At 40.2% G+C, this 24,535-nt stretch overlaps 1 protein-coding gene across 5 annotated transcripts in view; it reads right to left on the bottom strand.

The window, feature by feature from the left end:
- The window catches only part of TET2 (tet methylcytosine dioxygenase 2), a 134,801-nt gene extending 131,327 nt beyond the window's left edge, over nt 1-3,474 (bottom strand). For 4 of the 5 annotated variants that reach the window (XR_008296216.1, XR_008296217.1, XM_027061817.2 and 1 more), the window contains exon 1: nt 3,151-3,474. The gene's annotated coding sequence lies outside the window, so the exon portion shown is untranslated. The remainder of the gene's footprint in view (nt 1-3,150) is intronic. The other variant, XM_015062617.3, reaches the window with a different exon arrangement.
- Between the last annotated feature and the right edge of the window lie 21,061 nt (nt 3,475-24,535).

The raw sequence follows: 24,535 nt of genomic DNA on the forward strand, positions 1-24,535 counted from the left end.
TGACATTTGGCTTACAACATTGTGTGTGGGTGGAGCCTTGGAGGAATTGATAGAGAAATTATAACTTCAGCAAGTGAAACCAAAACATTAACTTCAGGTTTTGTTACCTAATACAAGTCCAATGCCCAAACAGGACTTTGGAAGTCTGTCATAATAACTCCTTGGCAGGTGCATTTCTGGAAGTAATGTTGACTCGTCCATGTCTATGTTCATGTGCCACTGCATCAAGATCATACCAACCCCTCTGACTTCTGTCATGGACCGGCACGATGCCAGATATAATTAAGGCCATAGTTGGTAAATGTGTGAATTTAAACAAAACAAGGGACTCCCTTCTTTCCAAGTTAATGTCTCATTAACCATTAGTTCAGTAAGAAAATAAACAAAACAATATTGCAGTTTAAGAAAAAGATCTATCTTGTAATTGTTCACTATCACTCCCATAAAATGCAATTGCTCAAGACAGTTCTATCTATGAAATTCTGGAAACATCCAGGTGGTACTATCACACATATGGCAAATGAAGAACAGACATGATGTCTTTTACAGTAAACTATCCTATACGGATTCAAATAACTGCTCTTTTATAATAAATGTGAAAGTGGTACTTATATTCTGATTGGTGAATATATGTACATCTCTTCCTTACAATCATTTAAGCCCTTCATACAATATTAAATTAACAGCTATTTTCAGCATACAAATAGGACACATAAAATAACAAAAAAGTCTAAATTTGATAATAGGAAAGAACAAATCTTCATGGTCACAATAAAATTATTGTACTATTCTTATTTGCCAATATGAATGAAAATATTACATCTCTTATCAGTTAAATAACTTGAAGAGAGCATATACCACAACATTTGAAAAGTCCCCCAAAAGCATTTAGATATTAGTCTGTCAGCAAAAAGAACTGTTTATTTTAAATTCCGATTGCTGGAATAATTAATCATAGTTTTCTCAACAAATAGTAAGCATTTATGCTAAACTCCTCAGTATTTCCTTTATAATTTTAGGACAAATAAGAACTAACCAAAGGAGCTGTTTCTGTTCCAGAGATCAGTAATACTACTCCCTTGTAATCAGGTGAAATAATCTCCAGTATCAATGATTAAAGTGAACTTAACTGCTTTTTCAGAGATCAAAATAGAAAGTGTTACAGAGCGAACTACAGAGGACAAATGATTTCAGAAGTCTGATTTATGGAGTAATGTCCATTATTGTGCTCTTTATTCTGTCCATTTTTAATCAAATACATGCCTTCCAAACTTAAGTTTGACTTTCCAATCCTTCACTAACACTTCTCTGCTTAATATCAAAAAAAAAAAATCACCCAATATTTATTGTGTTGAAATTTATATTCTACCTCAAACCTATTATAAAACACACATGCAAACATGTAAAAGGATATAACCCTCCTCCAGTATTTCGAATTTCCATTAAAATGCAAATATAATGATTTCATTAACCAGGCAACAATACCCACAGTCTTAAACCCAAAGCAAAGCAAAGCAAACCAGACCTATATCTTTTCTCCTTACATCCCAATTTCCCCTAAGGAACAATCTTACTCTTATGTTGGATCATTGTTGATGAATACTTTTATTTGGATTTGCCAGTATTATCCCTTATTAGAGAGGAGAAAGCACAATGCAAGACTTGAGATTTCAAATTCATGGATGTATCCTTACACAGGAAAATATTTAAAAATTTTTTTTTCAGTAAATCTTAAGCAAACAACTCGAAAATAACCCTCCGTTCAATTCCTAAACACTAGATGAAGGGGGTGGGGGGAACTACTCGATGCAATTAAAAGTATGTCATGAAGGCAATAATCAGTAAATAACACTTATATTTCATAGTCGACCTTCTCAGGAGTCTATCCAGGCCACACTTTATTTTGTCATAGGTAGAATACTCCCCACAGAAACTCTGTTAGCTTCATAACACTGGACAAGCAGCCCCAGTGAAAAGATTCGGCAAGACTGGAGAGTGTGTGTGAGTGTTGTGTGTGTGTGTGTGTGTGTGTGTGTGTGTGTGAGTGAAGAAGGAGGAGGAAAAAAAAGAGAGACGGACACAGAGGCAGATTAATAAAAGACCAAGAAAAAGAAAGCAGCCAAGACAGAGAAATTTGGATGGGGCTGTTAGAAATCTGCTCCCTACTTGTGCGTTTCTTTGCTGGGATTGGGTTTCATTTCTTTCGGCGCCCCTGACCTTGCAGTCTTCCAACTCTCAACTCTGCCCCCCTCCTCCCGCCCGCCCGCCCCCTCCCCCGGCCTGCGCCTGCCTTTGTGTCTGCCTGTCACTTACCGGGGAACCAAACGAAGCTGATTCGGGAGAAGCACAAAGCCAGGACCCAGATTTGCCCACAAATTCTCTTACACACGCTCCCCAGGCTGGCAGGCACAGCCCATCGCGGAGCTGATGTACCTGGAGAAAAGTGGGATCTGGTCTGGTTTGGGGGACCCGAGAAAACTATGCTCTCCTCTCTCACTCGGCGCCCCTAGCCAAACGCGCGGACTCCAGGAAAAAAAACAAAACCCCACTTGGTGTGCTGCAGTTCGACTCCCCATGACACTCGCTCAGCTCGCCCCCCGAAAAGCGGACACGGGGGCAGCCAGGGGCTGACGCGGACGCAGAGCCAGACCCAGACCCCACAGCAGATAAAAGGGCCGAAAAACACTCCGTCAGAGTTCTTTTCCGGGGTGGGTGAGGTTAAACGAGAGGCTGGCCTGACTCACAAGAAGGGGAGAGGGTCGGGGAGGATTCCAGGGAAAAGTAGTGCCCCCCAAAGCTGAACTATTTGAGAAAGGGAAGCCAAGAAAAATCACTTTCCTGAAGATAAAAGGCCGGGGCGCCGGCTGGTCGCAGTCACAAAGGTAAGTTTTCTGGGTAAGGAGGAGAGGAGCGTTAGCAGGGGAGAGAAGAGAGCACAGAACCACAGGTTTAAAGGGGGGGGGGGGGCGGAATTAAAACTATATTTGTCAGCCATGTTGAAGAGGCTCCAGTAATTTGTGAAGCTTCCCTCTTCCCTCCTGGTATTTGCGGGTGACACTGCAGGGTCTGCTCCCCAGTGCCTGGAAGCCCGAGAGAAAGCGAGGGGGGGAGGAAAGGGGGAGTTCCGCGGCCTAAGAGACGCGCTCTGACCTCGTTCTCGTCCCGCAGCCTTGCAGCCAGCCAGCAGTTGCAGTCGGGTCTCCTTTCTAACAAATCCTAAAGGGCAGCCATCTTGCTTCCTTTTGCTCCTCTCTACGAAAGCAGCCTAGCCTCCGCATCAATATTCATAAGGCAGTTTGACGTGTGTTCTCATCACTCGGCGGGGCCGGCGTCTCGGGGCGGCCGCGCCGAGGGGGCGGACGTGACTCGCATGCGAGCCGGGCCTGGGCGCGCGGCGCTCGCGAGGAGGCGGCGGCGGCCGCCCGAGCTCTGGCCGCAGCCGCTGCTGCCGGCTCCCCTCCGCCTCCTCCTCCGCCTCCTCCTCCTCCTCCTCCGCCTCCGCCCCGCTCTCCTCCTCCTCCGCCGCCGGCCTCCTCCTCCTCCTCTTCCTCCTCCTCCTCCGCCCCGGCCTCCGCCGCCGCCGCCGCCCTGGGGCTCTCCGCCGCGGCTCCCAGGGAATCAGCCCCCTGCCCGGGGCTTCCCGCACAAAGGCCGGCGGCGGCACCTGGGGGCCGTACAATGCGGTGCGCGGTCGAGGCCGGGGCGGCCCTGGCGCGGTGCGGTGGAGCCCGGGGAGCGGTGCGCGGGGATGAGCGCGGGGCGGGAACGAGCTCGGGGGAAGGTTCCCCGCCCCCCCCCCCCGCACCTTCCCGGGCGCCGCAGCCAGACCGGGGCTTCCCGGTGACCCTTCGGAGCGGTAGCCACCAGGGTGAAGTTGCGGGGCAGGCGCGCAGGGGGAGGTGGCGTGGGTGCTTGGCACAAGGATGGAGACCTCGGATTAACCTTTTAAACTTTTTCTGAGTACCGCACTCCACCACCCACTTAGAGGTCTGTGCGCACCCCTCACCCCAGCGCGCACCCAGCTCCGCCCGGCAGCCTCGCACCTTAGCCCTTACTCCCCACCGCCTTGCAGGTATCTCCGCACGCGCCCACGCGCGCACCCACCTCCACCCGCAAAGGCCCGCACCCCCGCCCCTTGGAAGGTGCACCCGCTCCCGCCTCGCCCCCTCTCTGGCATCCTCTGCACCGTCGCTTTAATCTCGCTCTGCAAAAGCGCTCCCCAGTTTCGCAGAGGGCCTGCCCTTAGTGCTTTAGGGGCCTGTAGTTTTAAAGACTCGACAAATTAGGAAATTGACCGAGTCCTGCTTCACCCCGCCCCGGGCCCACCTTCTGTTTACTTTTGCCACGTGGGCTGGGAAGGAGAGGGATTCTCACAGATCCAAGACGAATTTCTCACCAGTGGCTCTACTTCTCGCTAGATTCGATTGTAAGAAAGAAACCTGCGCTTTTCAATGCCTACGTTTTCTCCAGTAAGAGCTTCTAGTTTGAAAATTTTCTACCCGTACGTATAATTAAGTAGTGAAGAAATCGACCCATAAAGAACTAAATTCCAAGCGACGGACGATATTCCTTGACGTGCCTGATTCTATACCTACCTCCTTCCATTGACAGTTTGTCTTTTCTATTGCCGACTAGCCTTAATTCGCTCTTTAATCATAAAATTTTTATTTGAAGATAAGATAAAGAACAAAGCCCATATGAGCCATTACATCAGTGGTTGTTGAGATTCGTCCCGTAGAAGAAGTTTTCGCGTACCGACATTCGAATTTTAAATAGATATTCTGGGCACACCTTTTATAGGATCACTGCATTGTGATCCCAATACCTTTAGGTCAACACAAGTTATTTTGTGTAGCCCACTTTTTCTTTTCCTCTGTAATTTCTTTAGAAGTAAAGCCTCTCCTAATTTTATAAAAGCAGAATATTTCCCCATTTGAAAGGGGTTAAAAAGGGAACTCTTTCTATGTGTCACATAGTTACTAAGGAGAACGTTTAAAGTGTGTTCTAATGAAACATTGTATATTCCCTTTTGAGGCAGAGTTCACTCAGATTTCGGATTTTGCAAGGGCTAAGCAACATTGTTCATTTCTCCTTAAGCATTTCACGTGGCATTAAATTACTGTCTTTTCTAACTGGACACTAATGTGTCATTGAGGTCTTGACAATTGTTAGTGTACTTTAAGCTGTTTGGGAGGTTCCTTCTAATTTTTTTGGTCAAGTCCAGAAAGTAAAATTTTCCAAAGGCTATGACATATATTTATGTAGTGCACAATACAGCAGAATTGCTGAAAGCATGGGCTTTGGAGTTGGATAGATATGGTTGAATCCTGACTCCATCCCTTATCAAGTGTGTGACTTTGGGCATGCAACTTAACTCTCTCTGTATCCGTTTCCTCATGTATTAAACACCTTCTGAAATAAAAGGGTTGTTGTGAGGATTAAATGAGATATGAGGTACTAGGTGTCCAGCTGGCGATTACTATTACCAATAATAAACCATTTACTTCCAGAAGTTTTTCTTGATTAGAAATACATAAGTAATTATATGCCTTCTTATATTGAATAACATGTGGATAATATTGTATTCACATGTGTTCGATATAAATATCTGCATGTTCCCTTAGCTGTTTATATTATAATTGGGGAAATGATCTTTAAGGTCACCTCCTTCTCATTTCATCTTTGAAACCTCTCCCTCTGTTGTAACAGGTGGTTCTTGTCTATCTGGAATCATACTTGGCTTGCAGTTGGTTTTGCAACAGGCCCTGAACCTTTTCTTGCCAACTTCTTTCTCTGCACCCTCACTCCACCCTTAACCACGGCAACATGTGTTAATTTAGAAGAACATACATTACTCCACTTGGCTATTGTGACTTTTCAATAGCAAAAGGAAGCAAAATTCTGCAGGTCTCCAATTGTAAAATATGTTAATGAGATTTTATATTGTTGATTTAAAAAAAAAAAAAAAACACCTTCTTGCTTAGTTGCTGTTTCTGGGAAAGAAAAATAGTGAGCACAATCAGTTGTTTACTGCACATTAGTGCATATTGGTATGGGTAACTCAGAGCCAGCTTTTATTAATTGTGTGCCTTCTTGAGATTCTTCCTATAGGTGTGGGTAATCTATTTTTAAAAGGTAATTTGTTGTTGTTTTAACATAAATTATTGCCAAATTCCTTACTGTTTTTTCTGAAACTAGAAATAACAGCACTGGATCCACACAGAGAAATTCTTGCTTCCTTAACAGAGAGTGAGAGAGAGAAAAAAAAAAAAAAAGACTAATAGAACAAGTTCCACAACATGCATTCTGTGTTAGAAAATTGACTTGATTGGCCTGGGCACCTGCTGTCTAACTCAGTTGCTCAACTCAGTCTCTAAGCTTCTTAGGGTGGGGGCAGCTTCCTGACTGCTCCGTCCATCAAAGAGCTGACAACAGCAGCTTGCTTTACAATGCAAATTTCTTATATTGTACTAACAAAACAGAACAAAACAAAGCCAAAAAAAGAAAAGAAGGTGCATTCTTAATTTCCTCCCCACCTGCAGAATAGGAAATTTTGTTTAAGGACTTGATATTCTCTTTAACAGAGAGAAATTATTGTGATACATATTGCTTTGGAAGAATTATAGCAGTTTAACAAAAACATTAAATCATGGCCTGTTGTTTCCCATTTCCAAAAACATATTTCTGAAGACGTGATAAAGATTCTCTGCATGCTTAAAGGACAATTGGCCTTCAGACAGCACAGCAGTCATTGCTCTTAGGGGCTTTCTTGTTTCTCTCATCTGGTAACATTACTGCACACCGTACTAAGGTACATATTTAACATAGGTAGAATGTGAATTTTAAAAGTTTCCAATAAATGAAACATTTAGACATAACACTAACTTGTTGGTACAAGTTAGTATTATTACTAAAAACCATTATTGTCTAAGGCCAGGGATCATACTGTCATGAGATCTTGGTAATTCTTCTTATATTAATATGATTTCTGACTTTATTTCTGACTTTATTTCTATAATTTATCTTTCTATAATTTGGAAATTTTTAAGAAACAGAGACACATGATAGAATACTAACTTACTCAAGTCAGGAGCTAGTCAATGTGTATACTGATATGATGGGGCCAAAGTGAAATGTCAAATAAAACTCAAAAGTCTAATCTTGTTAAAACATTGCTAAAGGCATTATAAAAATATTAGGATCATTCGTGGGACAAACATCATGGAAATGCTTTCAGAAGTATTGCAAATACGTTGCTAATATCAATCTCTTTTTTCCTCATGAAATCTGATTTCACATTCTAGTAACTACTTTCTTTATTGTCATCCAAATTTGGTAACACATGAAATACCTCCCTTTCTTACGAGAGAATAATTTTTCAACTTTAATGGTGAACCTCAATAATAAATAAATTTTAACTATTGGTAGTTACCTCAACACCACTTTACATTTATATCGTACTTTATAGACTTCAAGGCATCTTTTTATACACTAAACAATAGTTTTATTTGGTAAAGTCATGCTGTTATGTTTAATATTCAAAATCATATGCCATATTCCAATTGGCATTGAATTCAATTCCAACCCTATGAAATACGAGTTTAAGTGATTTTCTCAAGGTCATTCAGCCTGTAAATAGAGGAAGCAGCACCTCTTTAACTCAAGTTGTGTGAATCCAAGTTCAGGCCTAATTCATTACACCAAAATTAGCCATATATCTTTTCCTGCTCAGCTTCCTCTAAATTTTTTTCTTGCTATTAATAGTACCAACTGATCTAGGAATCCTCCCTTCAAAACTCACAATAATTTCCCATTATTCTTTGTTACTTAGAAAAATGGTCTCAGCATTTACATTTACTCATATTTAGCCCTCCAAAGGGAATACAATTGGCTAAATACTGGCTATGCACCAAGCATGGGAATAATTGTTTTACATTTATTATCTCTTTTAATTTACTACTTATTAAAAGCTAATAATGTAGGTATCATCTTATTGAGAATTAAGGATTGAGTAATTTGGTTGGGATTAAATATTAAAGAGCTGGAACTAAGGTCTAAATCTAGGTTTGTCTGATTCTAAAGCTCATGTTCTTGCAAGCTAACATTGTCCTGTCTCCCCACTTTAGCAGCTATAGATGTCCATGTTTATACCATAAGTTCTTCACGCAGCAGTTTTTAGCAGTAACATCAGTATTCCCCCATCTCCTTCATTCATATATATGTATATTTAAATATTTTTGTCTAAATCTCTACTTGGTATTTCTCATTATTTAGTCTCTACTCTGTTTCTTTAGTTTCCATTTCAGGCTAGGAAGTTGGCATGCTCGAACTCTTTGGAACAATGATTACATTTGTGTAATAAACATGATGCCACAGCCTTGTCCAACCCCGCCCCCCACCACTGTAATGTAAGTCTCCCCCCCCCATCCAACAAATTGTCTGCAAAGATAAGTTCTGCTATCTGTTTTCAGTATTGATGTGGTAAAAGAGAATTGCACCCTTGATTTGCTCCTGACTTCCTTGAATGACTTGTGAGTTCATTCCCGCCAACAGGGAAACTGGCAGGTGTAAAGAGCGCCACCTACTGAAATCGTTACTAAGACATGGGTCTTTGGGGATAAAATGCTCAGAATGGGATAGCACCAAAGCATTCCATTGGGAAAATGAATCAGAATCACCTGTGGAGCACTTAAAAAATATGCATAACTATGTTCCACTTCAATACCCCTACCAGTCTCTTGGAGATTCTGAGTAATGAGGTCTGGGATGGGGCTGGAGTAGCAGTATTTTTTAAAAGATTCATGGACAATCACGTGTACAATTTGCTTAAAAATCACGGGTGTACTTCCTATGTGAATATTAATAGGCACACAATGTTGTCGTTCATAGAGAGTCCCATGACAGAGAGCAAATAGTGTGTATCCCTCTATAGTCTAGTAAAGCCTTCACACCTTTGCAAAGATCCAATGAAGCTGACCGTGACTCTCCTTCTGTATTTCAGGTTGATTGAATTCATCTAAGTTCTCTCGTGACAGGCTAAAAAAAAAAAAAAATCTCCTTTGAGGAAAAGATAAATAATTAGCAGCCTAAGAATGACTCAGATTATCAGCAGTGAAAAAGAAAGATTAGGGTAAAATGTAAGTGATAGTACTGATACCCTGATGCAATGGGGAGAAAGATGATTGCAAGTTGCCAGAGTTCAATTTGTGAAGAATATTTTGGGATTTGTATTCCCATGGGATACTGAATTGGTCGATCTTTGTCACACTTTTTTTCTAAAAATTTTAAACCATTTTTTAAGCTAGGTAATTAAACAAATTGAATCCAATTTCACTTTTCTCCCAAATAATGGCCATGTAATAGTTTATGAATGTCTTACATAGCTCCATGCTAGCTATTAGTGTAGTGCTTCTAGAAGGAAGAGCTACAGAGATTAAACTAATTTGAGGCCCGTGTTTGATTCCTCCCTGTCTTATAGATACTCTGCATGAAAAAAAGAGAAAAAATTAAAAAGGAAATAGGATAGCTATTATTTGACATCCAATTTTCCTCAAATATTCTCAAGCATGTTATGTTTCATTCTTTCTAGAGATGAGTGAGAAAGTCTAATGAGATCTGACTCATGCTAACTCAGAGCTAGGGTGCAGGAGGGGCTGAGTAGTTTCCTGCAAAACTCTTCACTACCAACCTCTGTTTAATTTGTTTTCTTATTTTACATCTTAGAGTACAATATTGTTACTATTTGGCAGGACACCTTCTTGATCTGTCAGTAATTAGGCATGCCTCTAAGGTGAATATGTGTTGATTTTCAAACACATATTCTGACACTTCACAATGACGTTGTTCCCAAGAAACTAAAGTATATCCAAGCAAGGAACACAAAGTAAGCGAATCTGAAAGAAAGATTGGAGTCAAAGGGGAAAAGAAACACACACACACACACACACACACACACACACACAATCAGAACATCAAAAACAAATCCTAAAGGAACATTTCATTAGTGAATCCCTAACTTTTATTGCTCTGAAATATTATGATCATTGATTCTAGTTAGACTGGGTAGGGAGAGGGAAGGAAGTGAGAACTATTGGAGACAGGTGTGTTTAGTGTGGGGATGGTGGCTGTCAGGTGGGTACAATCTTAGTGATGATAGGAATACATTTTTATGAAGGAAACTTTCTTAAATCTTCTGAAACCATAAAACATCAATAGGGACTTTCTACTAGTGAAAAAGAACTGAAAGAACTTCTGTCTTTACCAGAAAAAGGTAAAGTCATAATTTTGATGAATGAGGACTGCTGTTCAAGGTAAAAGTAGTAGGAACTCACAAAATAGATATTCAAAATATTTAGAAAGCGTAAGTAGTAAAAGCATCATTATTGAAAGTGGTAAACTGAATCTAAGTAAATGACATGGTCTAAAATTGTAGTCTAGATGCTGCTAATGAAAACCTAGCAAGAAAACTTTAATATTACCTATCTCATTTAGTATTTACAATTATTTTGAAAAATAGATGCGACAGTTATGACCTAACTTATTGGAACAAAATATTAACACTGGAGAACATGTGCTTAACACATGAGGGGACATGACAGAGAGATTAAGTAACTTGCCCAGGGTCACACAGCAGGTGATAAATTCTCAGATTTAAGTCTTCTTCAGTATTCTCTTCAGAAGCTAAAGGGAAACAAACCAACTTTAATTCCTTCCTTGAGGCAGAAAAGAAGCGCTGATCAACTTGTGACATTGTATCTTAGGATGATACATTTTCATTCCTTGTCTTTGCTCACCCAGATGGAGGAGAATGCTACATTTAGGAAAAATGTGTTTAGTGTATTTTTTTTAAGGTAGGTTATCCGTTGTGGTAGGAATTCTATTCATTGCAAATGTGAAGTGAGAGCTAATCTAGTCCCTAAAAACATTTCTAAGGGAGAGAATAACACATTACTCAAAGGTAAGGAAGATAAAACATTGGAGCTCTTCCTTGATTTCTTCTCGGGCCACAGAGAAAGCTGTTTGGAGTATGAGTGTATGTAATTAAAGAAGCAGACTAGGGGCGACTGGGTGGCTCGGTTGGGCATCCGACTTCGGCTCAGGTCACCATCCCACGGTCTGTGAGTTCGGGCCCTGTGCTGACAGCCCAGAGCCTGGAGCCTGCCTCGGATTCTATGACTCTCTCTCTCCCTGCCCCTCCCCCACTCATGCTCTGTCTCTCTCTGTCCCAAAAATAAATAAACATTAGAAAAAAAGAAGCAAACTTGTGGGACAAAAAGACACAGCCTCACATTTTCATAAAAAGCAAAAAAAATTTTTTTTAAATATCTGAAATTCACATGAACAATTCCCTTTTTATTGTATAGGGCTGGAGAGAGTGGGGTTTGGTTGATTTAGTTTAAGTCAGACTTCAAACTCACAGATTTTCTAAGGAAAACAAAACTCAGAATGAAACTTCATGCACACAGTCTGGAGTAAACGAACTGTTTTCCTCTAAACCATTTCATGAAAAGACAAGTTTCGTGCAATTTTAGCAAGTAACAGTGCCCTCCCAACAGGGCTGCTTGCCAAGCAAAAAACACCTTACTACATATCCTAGATCTTTAGAAAAAAATAATGTAGAATAAATTTATGATAGAATTGTTAATTCTTGGTGACAATAGTTATTTTACTTGCTAGCATACATCTTTAGTTTTGAATTTTTAGAGACTTCATGCATGGTAGCCTATGTGGAGGGCACTGGTTTTGGTAGTAATACATAAAAATCAGAGACATAGCTTTGGGTGACAAGAGAAATAAAGTCCCAACTAAAGGACCTTTTGTATTGCTTTGTTGTTCAGGAAAGGGTTGTGCTATGAACTGGATGTTGGAGAGAAGCTTACAAAAGGTCTTGAGATGAATGAAAACTAATCTAGTTGGGACATCTTCTCAGAAATGTTAAAAAGAAAAGAAACAACTTTAGAAATGAAGGATTGTTAGTTTCACTTTCCATTGCATAAATGGTTGTTCAGGTCTGAATTTCTTTTCTTCTTTTTTTTTTTTTTAATTTTTTTAACGTTTATTTATTTTTGAGACAGAGAGAGACAGAGCATGAACGGGGGAGGGTCAGAGAGAGAGGGAGACACAGAATCTGAAGCAGGCTCCAGGCTCTGAGCTGTCAGCACACAGCCCGAAGCGGGGCTCGAACTCACATACTGCGAGATCGTGACCTGAGCCGAAGTCGGACGCCCAACCTACTGAGCTACCCAGGCGCCCCACAGGTCTGAATTTCTAATTCATCTTAGTTTATGGTGGTGCTTGAGATACTGGTGTGTATTTGTACTTCAATGTTCCCATTCTTGAGAGGCGGTTTAATCAGGGCATGACCAAACTGAGTCAAACTGCATCGTTATGGGGGTCTGTTCAGGAAATCCTCAAACACAGAAGGATCAAAAGTGGATGGAAATACCATCATAGAATGTCCCTCAAAAGAGCGTTATGAGAACAACATTATATTCTCATTCTTGTTCTGCATGGGTGGTGACATTTCCCATGCTCTACTTTCTCAGCCTTATTGTTTAAAATTAAACACATGTAGTAATGGACCACAGCAGTATTCTCAATCCAATATACTCCTATTTCTTCTCTCATTCAGCGATATAATAGTGAACAAGATGGGTCTCCTGCCCTCACAGAGTATAGTCAAGGGGGAAAACAGACATGTGAATGGGCCATGAAAACATGGTAAGATGTGTGAACAAAAAATGTGAGGATGCAATAGGCAATATGCAATATTTGAAGGTTCAGAGAAAATATCCCTTAAGAGTAAGATTTCATATGAGATCTTAAGAATAAATGGGAATTATTAAGTCTAGGCAGAAACTCAGAGAAGAGTATTTGGTAGAGATAAAAAGAGTCTATCAAGAAGCAGGGCATGACAAAGCATGACATATTTGGAAAAAAACAAAAAACGAAAAGACAAACGTTCCAGATGCCATGTTTAGAAAGCCAAGAGCAAGAGGGTGAACTCTCAGACTTCAGCAGTGTGCAGGGAGCAGGGTTATGATCATGAGGATTAGTATAAATCATAGTGAAGAGTTTGGATTGTGGCCTAAGTTGCAATGGGAAATCAATAACGGGGTTTAAAAGAGAAGAAATGATTTGGGCTTTGGAAATACCTTGGTTGTTGCAGTGGGGAGAACAGATTGAGAGAACATGACAGCAGATGCTAGGAACCAGTGAGGAGACAGGAGAAGTCCGTTAGGAAAAATTAGAGTGGTCTGGGTTAGAGATTCGGCAACAGGAAGGAGAGAATTGGAGAGGTTCGTGGATATCACAGACTTAGAAGAAATGGAGCAGAGTAACTAGTACTTTGAAGCAGGGGTAAGGCCGAAGCAGGGCTCAAGGATGTCACCCAGGTTTCCGACCTGGCCAAAGAGATGGTTGTTGGTGACTTTCAGTCGAGATAGAAACAATGGGAAGAGAAGAGGGCATGCAAGTAGGAGTTTGGGGGCCGTGGGAAAAAAACAATCATAAAAAAAGTTACATTGAGACACCTGAAGGTTGCCATCTGAGAATGTGAGAATCCAAGCAGTTGGATAGGTGAGCCTGAAATCTTGAAACCAGATTCAGACTGGAGTTACAAACGTGTGACCCTTCTGCATCAGGATGGCAGCTGAGGAGGAAAACTTTGTGCCCTGAGAAGAAAAGCGGAGCTCTTAGGAAGGAAACAGAGGAACACCACCCTTGAGTTCTGACAGAAAGACGAGCGCCCAGAGGAGGAAGGCAGAGGTGGGTGGTATTGTGGGAGCGAACGAGCTTCACGAAGGAGGTCTGACCTGTTAGCAGTGCCACATACTACTGAGCTATCACCAGAGACAAGTAATGAGAAGTGTGCCTTGGGTAGGACAGTGGGGTGTTCACTGCAATCTTGGGCAAAGTACGATTCAGCTGAAGACCAGGCCTAACAGAAGCCAGATTGCCTGAGGCTGAAGGATAAACAGGAAGGGAGGATGAGGAGGTAGGGAGTACAAATGACTATTTAAAGGTTAGCTCAAGAGGGGAGGAAGGAGATAGCAAAGTTAAGAACAGAGGGATATAGGCATGAGGAAAGAATTTTTTAAGCTGGAAAAGACTTGAACATGTTTAAATGGGAGAGATCAAATTGAGGTAGGTGGTTAAAGATGCAGAAAAGAAGATAAAACTTCTTATACAAGGTCCCTAAAAGGTGAGGTCTTTTAACAAACTATACAAATGATCCCAGAAAGTATAGTCTTAAAGGTGAGGGTCTTTAAAAAATTTTTTTAATGTTTATTTATTTTGGAGAGAGAGAGCACAAGCAGGGGAGGGGCACAGAGAGAGGGGGCAGAAGATCTGAAGCAGGCCTTGTGCCTATAGCAAGGAGTCCAGTGTGAGGCTCAAACTCACCTACCACAAGATCATAACTTGAGCTGAAGTTGGACACTCGACCGACTGAGGCACCCAGGTGCCCCAAAGGAGGTCTTTTAAAAGATTATTCTGCTGAGAAGCTGAGGTGGGGGATTGGCCAATCCGTTCAGTGTGAAGTTTTCTTTACATTTCTTATAGTTCAGGTAGGGTGTAGTCCATGGTTACCGACAGAGGTTAAAAGAGTTCATTTCACTGTGCCCTACCTCCCTCTCCCTCTCTAGTGGGTCCCAGAGACTATCTTCCTGAGTTTTATCATTGCTTTGTAGAGAGGGAGGAATGGGGTCCGTGAAATGCATTATGAATAAATGCTGATGTTTTGGACAAGGCTGGGTGGGTCTGTTAGATAATTTAAAGTTCTAGAAGTCAGAGCTTCCTTTAAAATACGAGGGTGTATTGTAAAACACTATAGGTAATATCTGAATAAAGTTATCCTAAGGTGGCATGGGGATCTCCTGTAAGGTGATGTGAAGTCATGGCTATGATTTCTAATTCATACTTCGTACTATAGTGACAGGTCTGTGATCCAAGAATAATCATAAGAATACATATCAAATGTTGATTGTCTACCTAGAGCTGAACACAAACTATAGAAGACTTTTATATTCTAACAAGAATCCGGCCAGGTAGATATCATTATTTTTAGTTTATAGATAAGTAAAGGCTCAGAGGGAATAAATAAGTTGCTTACAAAGGGCTAGTAAATGGCTCTACCTGCACTACAACCCAGGCTTGTCTGTTCCAGGGTGTGAACCTTTTGCATTGAGTACCATGATGCATATTGCAGAAATTATTAAATTAAATTTATTAAATAACTAAAATTATTCTTGCTCTGAATTCCTTTCTTATTCATGTGTTATGCAACTAAACTATCTCCTCTGTTAGAAAATAGTGAACAGCTAACATAGGGAAAGATTGGTATTGGTATACAAGGGAGAGAGAGTTGGAGGAAAACAGGATCCCGAAATACAGAGATCGGGGGTGTAGCTCAATGGTAGAGCATTTAACTGCAGAAATACAGAGATGAATGAGAGGAAAAAAAATCGTTATTCCCAGCATCACATATTCCTTTTGCTTGCTCATTTCTTCATGCACTTTGTTTATTCATTCAATGAATAATATTTTTAAATTTACAGAGATATTTTATCCTCGTAGAGCTCAAATAATAACATAATTAAATACTTACTTGCAATTATGACAAGCCCTACAAAGGAGAAGTTCAGAGGCTGTGGGGGAAGATAAAAGGAAGGGAAAACTCAGTGAAGAAGTCAACTTAAGCTTTCCTTGAGGAAGTGATAATTGAGCCGACTTTTGAAAAATAAGCAGAAATGAACCAATCAAAGAAGGCATGAGGAGAGGCGTCTTGTTCCAGGCAGAGGGAATTATACATGGGAAGGTCCAAAAGCAGGAAGAGACATGGCATAAGGCCAGTGTGGCTGGAGCTCAAAAAGCAAGTAGGAGAATGTAATTAAATGAGATTCCGTAAGGTAGGAGACAGAGGCCAGAACATGCAAGGCCTTGTGGATCATATTAAGTATTCTTTTTTATAATTATGTATTGTTTTTTTATCTGCTCAGGGCTTCACCTCTCCCCTCCTTTTGTCAGGCAATGAATTACATATGATTTACCCTTGGGGAACCAATCTTTAAACCATGAATGTCAGGGAGAACTAGTCTACCATGAGTTTCAAGGGTGAGCACATGTTAAACCAGCCTTGGCCAATCAGAGAATAACCTTCTTGTCTCCCTACAGGAACTGTTACAAGAGGGAAGCATACAACTCAAGCCAGGCCAGTCAGAACCAATAGGGCTAACTGACAGCCTTTTGCAGGTGTTGTTGCAGAAAAAAATATTCTCTTTCTGTGGGGATTGCTGGCTTTGTGGGATGTAAAGCTCAAACTATGGCAACCAGAAGGGGGAAGCTCAATTCTCTCAAAGGAAATGTCTCTCCTACAGTATAGCCAACACAGAGGAAAGCCGAGTTGAGAGATGAAGAGATAGGTCCAGTTGACATAAATGAACAGATCTACTCCATAAATTTTTAATTTTGTGTAACGGTAAATTTCTCTTGGCAGGCAAGCCTGTTTGAGATATATTTTAGTCACACAGAGCTGGAAGAGTCTTGATTTATTTTTTTAAATATGGTACAAGAATTGAAGTGTGGTAGGTAACAGACTCTAAAATGTGGAGTTAGCCGAATGTTGTTAGGGAAGACGCAATGATGACCTCTCTTTCTTTAGCTGAGAAATTAACGCAGCAGTTGATTAACTTGCTACTGGGGCATTTTGAGACTTAGATCCCAGGCCTTTGAGAGTAGGGATTAGAGGGCATGTTTGAGAAAAAAATCTGGAATGTATTGACTCCTTCTTGTAAGGTTTAGGGAAGTCCCTAATGAAAGGAGCAAACTGTAGTTAAAGCTGGTTTGTCTGGAAGCAGTGAAAACACTCAAGAGCAGCCCTTTACCCCTTATCCTGAAATCCCAAACAGCCAAGAGTCAGAAGTACTTTAACTGTTTGGAATTTACAAAGTCAGGTCCTTTCCTCCAATTTAAATTTAGTGGTAGCAGAGTTGGGGAGGGTAGAATGAAATTGGAAAATGAGATTGAAACCAGAAGCCCTACCCACTCCTGTTGACAGAACTTCAAAGTCAATAGTTAGAAGACAGACACAACCTGATTGGAATCGAGAATCAAGGATTAGGCCTCAATACCAACTGTGGCTTTTGTTGCTAACTCACCGAATTTACTGGAAACAAATAGATTGTAGAGTTTACCAAGCTTTTAAGGAACTTGGGTTACCAGAGAAACTCAAACACCCATAAACGCAGGGGTGTGATTGCTCAACCTGCAAGGCAATCCTTAGTGGGGATCTTTAAGCCACACTAACAGAAACAGCACTGTTAGTCAGATATGATAATCAGAAAGTAAATATTTCTCAGTGCCTTTCTCAGCTGTGGGCATACAGGACAAATCACAAGGGAAATCATCCCAGAAAACAGGTCCAAGAGCAGACAGAAGAGACCCCCAAGAAATTCACTTTGAAACCAAAACAAGGGGTCCTTCTCCTCCTGTCCAGCAAGGTAGTATGTATGCATATAGTAGATTGCATACTGCCCCTCCTCCCATTTCCCCTTTTTCAAGTAAGAAGTTTTTATGGTAGCTGTTTTGTGTCCTCCTCATAAATGTATATTATGTTTGTTGGAGATAGTTAAACATCTCATTTTACAATAGGTTTCTTAATCATGAGGAAAGCACATTAGAGAGTCTGGACTCAGGCTGGATGCAGTAAGCCGGATAAAACTTGAGTGGTACTGGTATACATATGTTTTTGATTCCATCTGATATTATTGCCTAATGTAGGCCTGGGGAATTCCAAAAATTTAGGTATAAGAAAAATAAATGTGGATGTTGTGTACCCAGAAAGTGAACTATAATAGCTGTCTGTGTTTTGGCCTATCCAGAATCCAATTTCTCATAGGTTCACTCCCTGATTTTCTCAGGGGAACTATTCTCCCCTCCCTACCCACCGCCCTTCCATCACAGGGACCAGGTGAATCTAACTTCATGTTCAGCCTCAGAAGGCCAACACTGACATGGACCTGGCCAATCAGAACATTGTAAACCTCTGGGACACCTGGGTGACTCAGTTAAGGGTTGGACTCTTGGTTTCAGCTCAGGTCATGATCTCACGGTTCGTGGGATCGAGCCCCGAATCATGCTCTGCACTGACAGTTTGGAGCCTGTTTGGGATTCTCTGTCTCCCTCACTCTCTGCCCCTCCCCTGCTTATGCGCTGTCTCAAAATAAGCAAACATTTAAAAAATTAAAAACAACAACAACACTGTAAACCTCTGATTTTAGTGATTGGTTCTGGACATCTGAACCACATGTTCATACCTAGGCCAGTTAAATCAAAAGCAATGAGGCAGTTCTGGGGAGGAGGCATTTTATTTCTGCTGAGATTGCTGCAAATATAGAATATAAGCTTGGAGTTTCTAGCACCTATCATAAATGAAGAACCTACCTAGCAACAGGGATACAATAGACAGAATAAGAGCAGAGAGAGAGTGAGACTCAGTCCTGGTGATAGTGTTGGAGCCATTTCATCTGGGTGAATCTAAAGATAATCTATCCTTGATATTTTTTATTATGTGAGTCCCCTGCCCTTCAACATTTTTTGGAGGAAGGGGAAATTTAGCTTATGTTGGGTTTTTTCCTTCCCAACTGAAAGAGTTTTTAATTCAAGAGCAATGGGATGTCATGAAATGGTTTTTTACCAGGAGAGGAATGTGATGAGACTTGAGATTTTTGAAGATGAGGCTTTGATTGAGTAACTCTTCTTGAAGGAACACCACTAACGCCATTGCCGTGTCATTCCCAAAAAGTAATAAAGAAGACAAATCAGTTGGCTTACTGGTTGTACCTATATTGCACCCAGTGTTTGTAAAGAGACCAAATATAACTGTGGTTAGGGGTCATTACTGGAGACAGGGTAGATGAATATTGAGTACACATCATTTTGTTTATTCTTCTTTAGGGTCTGCTGTTTAATCTCCCTTTACTTTGCATAGAACTGTATCCATGAACACTTTTATACATTTACCAAGCCGGTTAACATTTCACAGATGACTAATTTCTGGTTCATTTGATGGTTGTGAATTAAAGGTTTGAGAAGACAGTTGGTAGGACTCCTTTCTCTTTAAGATAGAAATATATTAAGCGTTTTTTATGAAAAGATAGAAAGGAACAGGCCCATTAATTGCTATAATTATCTATAGCAAAATAAAGAATGATTGGCATTGATTATGTCACATGTATATGAAATATTGGGAATTTTCTAATGAAGTTAGAAGTGTCTGGCTGTCTTCTGGCACATTGCATAAACTAACCTGTTTTTTAAAATGTCTTTTGATTTTAGCCAATAGGTAAAAGTAAAGTATGCAACTTATATATCACATTTTTAAAGGAATTTTGTTGCCCTCTATTTCATCTCCTTGCCTCACTATGGCCCAGATTGTGCACATGATGGTATGAGCCAATGTTAACCATAATCCTTACAGATGAGGCCAACACTTAAGAGGAGGCAGACTAACAATGGAGAACTAACTTGGATCCTCAAATGACCTCCTGGAGTGGAGCCACCTACTCACCTTGGGCCACAGATGAGAAATAAATAAACTCTGTTTTATCTAAAGCCTGGTATTTTGGTAGCTCTTTATTATATCAGTTCAGCATGTACTTTAATTATATATCCATCAAATACAATGGATTACTATTTCCAAATAATCAGTGGTGTGTGTGTGTGTGTGTGTGTGTGTGTGTGTGTGTGTGTAGCAGATCAGGTGACCAAAAGCTAAACAAAACCCAACTGTTCCTTTATCCTAGTTAGGATCGCCCTACATGATGATGGCTGTCAAACTTCAGAATGCATAGAAATTTACTGGGAAGCTTATTTAAAAAGATAATTTCTGGGGCACCTGGGTGGCTCAGTCGGTTGAGCGTCCCACTTCGGCTCGGGTCATGATCTCACAGCTCATGAGTTCGAGCCCCGTGTCAGGCTTTGTGCTGACAGCTCGGAGCCTGGAGCCTGTTTTAGGTTCTGTGTCTCCCTCTCTCTCTGCCTGTGCCCCACTTGTGCTCTGTCTCTCTGTCTCATAAATAATAAATTAATAAACGTAAAAAAAATAAAAACAAGATAATTTCTGATTCTACTCCCAGAGATTTCTCATCTACTTGGGCAGGAGTGTGGTCCAGGAGTCTACATTTTAAATAAGCATTACAGGTAACTGTGATGTAAGTGGTCTGAGAAACTTTATGTGTAGATTTGTCAACACTATCCATGGAAAACTGTGTGTACTTTATGAAAAGTATGGATATGTAACAGAATAACAAGGGATGTGTCTAAATTCACAATTTTTAGCAGAAAAATTTGAATATTATTACTTAGTTTATAAGTAATGTTATTATATTTACTCTTAAAAAATTTTTTTTAACATTTTTATTTACGTTTGAGAGACAGAGCATGAGGGAAGGGAGGGCAGAGAGAGAGGAAGACACAGAATCTGAAGCAGGCTTCAGGCTCTGAGCTGTCGGCACAGAGCCTGACACAGAGCTTGAACCCATCAACTGTGAGATCATGACCTGAGCCGAAGTTGGATCCTTAACCAACTGAGCCACTCAGGTGCCCCTATATTTACTCTTTTAAAATCAGTTTGAATTTGGGGCACCTGGGTGGCTCAGTCAGTTGGGCGTCTGACTTCCGCTTGGGTCATGGTCTTGCAGTTTGGAGGTTTGAGCCACGCATCAGGCTCTGTGCTGGCAGCTAGGAGCCTGCTTCTGATTCTGTGTCACCCTATCTCTCTGCTCCTCCCCTGTTCATGCTCTCTCTCTCTCTCTCATAGAAACATTAATTTTTTTTTAAATCAGTTTGAATTTAATTCTACCTAATATATACACAGAACTTGAAACACTTAATTCTGGGGGTGCCTGTGTGGCTCATTCAGTTAACTATCCAACTCTTGATTTGGGCTCAGGTCATGATCTCACAGTTCGTGAGTTGGAGCCCTGCATCGGACTGTATGCTGACAGCATGGAGCCTGCTTGGGATTCTTTCTTGTCCTCTCTCTGCCCCTCCCCTGCTCATGCTCTCTCTCTCTCAAAATAAATAAATAAAATTGAAAAAAAAAATAAAAAAGGAAACACTTAATTCTGTATGTTCTAAGATGTTTGAAATATGCAAAATTATGAATAATAATTGAATTATAGGAAGTGATTGAGAATCTGATATATATATAAGAAAGGTATAAAACAGGAAATAGAATTCTTGCTGCAATATTCAGTTCTTTATGTAATAAATAAAGGTTCTAAACTTTAATTTTTTAATGTTTATTTATTTTGAGAGACAGAGCATGAGTGGGGGAGGGGCAGAAAGAGAGGGAGACACAGAATCTGAAGCAGGCTGCAGGCTCTGAGCTGTCGGCACAGAACCTGATGCGGGGCTCAAACTCAGGAGCCGTGAGATCATGACCCAAACCAAAGTCAGATGCTCAACCAACTGAGCCACCCAGGTGCCCCTAAAGGTTCTAAACTTTAAATTAAGCAAACATAAATTCAAGGATAGAATGACAAACAGTATTTGTTTTTGGGATATTTCCACAACTTGTTGAAACAGCCAGAAGTAAGCAAGCAGATAAGAAAAAGGAAAGGAAAGGAAATACTAAACTTAGCCTCCTCTTGCTTCAAATCCTCAAGTTTAAAAAAGATTTAAGAAAAACTTTATGTTATAGTGCCTTGGAAGAAAGCAAAAGCCAACCTGGGGAGAAAAAAAATGCCTCCATAAATATGGAGAACAAACAGAGGGTTACTGGAGGGTGGGGATGGGCTAAATGGGTAAGGGGCATTAAGGAATCTACTCCTGAAATCATTGTTGCACTATATGCTAACTAATTTGGATGTAAAAATAAAATAAAATAAAATGCTTCCAAACCGCCTTAAACTCTTTCCTTCATTTTTGTAGAATTATGGGTCCTTTACCTCTTGCTATATATTTGCTGTGAAGAAAAAAGGACCTATTTTTCAGCTGAAGACTTATTCCGCTTCCTCAGAATGCAAGAAAAACATAAAAAGAGGAAAATTATGACCTAATGCAAATTTTTCTTCAAGGTAGCTATGTTCATTTTGTGGCATGAAGCAGCTGACAGAAGGAGGCCTGAGCAGCAACAGAGAAGCATGTTTCTCTTCCAGACAAGGGGCTTTAAATGCTTCTCTCACTCAAAGGAGGAAACAAGTGGGACTTAACATCTATGCAACTTGAAAGTAAAGAGGTGGGGCGCCTGGGTGGCTCAGTCGGTTAAACATCCAACTCTTGATTTCGGCTCAGATCATGATCTCATGGAGATCCAGCCTGAAGCTAACAGCATGGAGCCTGCTTGGGATTCTCTCTCTCCCTCTCTCTCTCTGCTCCCTCTCCCCACTTACACATGCGCGCGCGCGCTCTCTCTCTCTCTCTCTCTCTGAAAAATGAATAAACATTGAAAAAAAAGTGAAGAAGTGAAACTTTTCACCCCTTTTAACTTTTTTACCTTTTCACATTTTCTTTTAGTGGGTTTTTCAAATGGTTAAGCAGTTTACCTTCAATGGACATTTAAAAAATGCTCTCTTTTGGTGTTTTCATTCCAGAGGAAAGAATGTACTTTGTGCTCTGATATAACATTATTAGTGAGTATTAATTTTTCCTTCCAAGAGAGTCAAGAATTACTATGTATAAACAGATTCCTAGAACCTAAATTCTTATTTGGCATACATATAAATTTAAAAATGAACTACCAATCAGCGATATCAAATGTCTTGACAACCTGTTATATATCTGGACTTGGGTGAAATAGTGTTACCTACTTTTTATTGCAAAGCAAAAATTCAAAGTTGGGTGTTTACACAAACATACTCTCAGTGTCATACCACTATGAGGAATAATTGGGTAACATAATGTTGGTAATATATAATGTGTCTGATTGAAGATTTTTAGGAAACATAATTTTGAAGAAAGCAAGCCTATGTTTTCTTAGTGGATTTTTGTTTGCTTTTTAAACAAATGCTATTGACATAATTTTTTTTAGTTTAAAATTGAGTTGCATGAAACAAGTGAAGGGGTTTAAGATGTATAAACTTCTAGTTATAAAATAAATAAGCATGGGGACGAAAAGTGCAGCCTTGAGAATATATTCAATTAAAAATTTTAAAAAAAAGTAGAAAAAGTAAAAAAAAATTTTAAAGAAGTAGCACTTTTCCCCCTTTTAATGTTACCACCGCATTATTACCTTCTAGTTGTGAAATTTCATGATTTCATTATCATTAGAAAAATCTAGAAAGCTCTGATGCTATAATGCCTGTCTTAGCTTCCCACTGCAGTCTTCCTGTGTTAAGACGCTAACCTCTATACAGATATTTTGGTTTGCTACTTACCTTCTGTCCCCAAATGCTTCTGAGCTCCAAGACCCCCTTCTTTATAACAATGTCCGTTTTTTGGTCTATAACTGTCCACATGTTACTGAGGAAGAAGGGCCTAAAAACCTAGATCACTGGATTTTGTGGGTGAAGTTTTGCTTAATAACTGACTGAAGGATATTTGCATCAACAATATTGACAGTATTTTATGTAATTCATTAGACTAATTCTCAGGAAAAAAATAAGAAATACTCTTCTTGAGACTGTTTACTCAACAAGTTCAGAACTTAACATTTTAAACTGTTTCCCTCTGAGCAGAAGCAGAAGATGGAAAGCATGAAGACTAATTTACTGTTTGACAGAGTTTGTTATTCAAAAACAGACTTTTGTGGCCAATTCTAAGTGGCCGAGGTTTGGGGTAACCCTTTTGTGGTTTTACAAGTGATTGTCCTTAAAATCTGAGTTTCTTAAGATGAATCCACATACGCATCAGTAAAGACCACAGCTTCAGAGTAACCTCCCCACTCCCCATTCTATTTTAACCAATATATAAATGTGAATTTAGCCACAAGAAAATTGGCTGCATCCATAATGTCACGGTCCTCAGGACATCTGCCAACTATTTCAAAACATAGAGGGCATTGGCTGGCATCAGAGAGATAAATGGGATTTAGTTTTGAAAACTGATTTTGCAAGTGTTTTTGTTTCTACTATGCCTCACAGAATCTCATTCAAATATGTTTCGCAAAAGTGTGGTTACTACCATATTGATCCCTGAAAAAAGACAGGCACTGGATTTTTTGGAGGAGAAAATATTCTCATTACATTAGGTTAAGGTTAATTTATGAACCCCAAGTACTTTTCATGTCAACATAGATTTTTCCATCTGTCCCATGGACAGCTACCTTGGACAGAAAGAACATCTACAAAAGCAAATATTTTATTAAAATGTCCCGATTTCTTTAGAGAAGAATAATTAAATTTTGTTTTATAAAAATTCAAAATAATGGTCACAGTTTATGATAAAGGAGACACCCACTTCCAAAGGTCCAGAAGTGTGTTGAAACTGTCTACAAATAGCTTACACGAGGGGATTATACTGCATAATTGGATAGCCATTTTTTTCTTCCATAAAGAGCACAGAGTAAGATTTCTTATTAAAAACATGTGCTGGG

The sequence above is a fragment of the Acinonyx jubatus genome, chromosome B1 (genome assembly GCF_027475565.1).
Source record: "Acinonyx jubatus isolate Ajub_Pintada_27869175 chromosome B1, VMU_Ajub_asm_v1.0, whole genome shotgun sequence".
Classification (NCBI taxonomy): domain Eukaryota; kingdom Metazoa; phylum Chordata; class Mammalia; order Carnivora; family Felidae; genus Acinonyx; species Acinonyx jubatus.